The sequence below is a fragment of the Malurus melanocephalus genome, unplaced genomic scaffold (genome assembly GCF_030028575.1).
Source record: "Malurus melanocephalus ecotype Western Australia unplaced genomic scaffold, MMel_1.1 scaffold_178, whole genome shotgun sequence".
Lineage (NCBI taxonomy): Eukaryota > Metazoa > Chordata > Aves > Passeriformes > Maluridae > Malurus > Malurus melanocephalus.
The window spans coordinates 102,697-103,394 of NW_026623410.1; positions in this window are offsets into that span (position 1 = coordinate 102,697).

Here is a 698-nt window from a genome sequence, read left to right on the forward strand (position 1 = left end):
GACAATAAAAAAACCTGGTTAATTTTCCATTTTTAGGAGCTACTTCATCTTCCTGATGTTTCTGCCGTAGAACAATAGTGGTGCAAAAGGGATTTCACACTCCGGGGGAAAACTTGGCTGACAAGTATCTGCATGTTTGCATTGAAATTTTGTGAAAAGCTTGCCCCACATATTACATTCTGGAAAATACTTTTTTTCAGAATGTTCATAGTGGAAACCACTTGAAAGCTTCTCTTTATTATTCCTACCACTGTACATTTCTTTCTTTCCCACATTCAGAACAAGTCTGGCACCATATGCAGAGCTAATGGGATTTCATGGAGCGTTAATAGTAAGACTGTAAGAAGAACTAATACAATATTGTGTTAATTAACAACTGTGCTAAACTGCAGTGTTAGTGTAACCCAAAAGCTATGATTTATATTCAAAGAGCAGCTGTATAAGCCTGGATTTGAAAATCCTAACATGCAGCCCATCTCCTYAAGGCTCACAGAAATCACACATTAAGCTTCTTGTCCTCTTTGTARAGGCACAGAACGTGCTGTGGAAGGACAGAAATTCATTTTGCAAACAAATCCAAAATTTGAAATTCTGCTTCATTATAAATGAAGACATGAAGGGGGAATTTTGAARTTTGTTATGAGAGAAAGCCACACAACCACAGTTTTCCAAGTTGATTCAAACTTTTTGTTCAGACA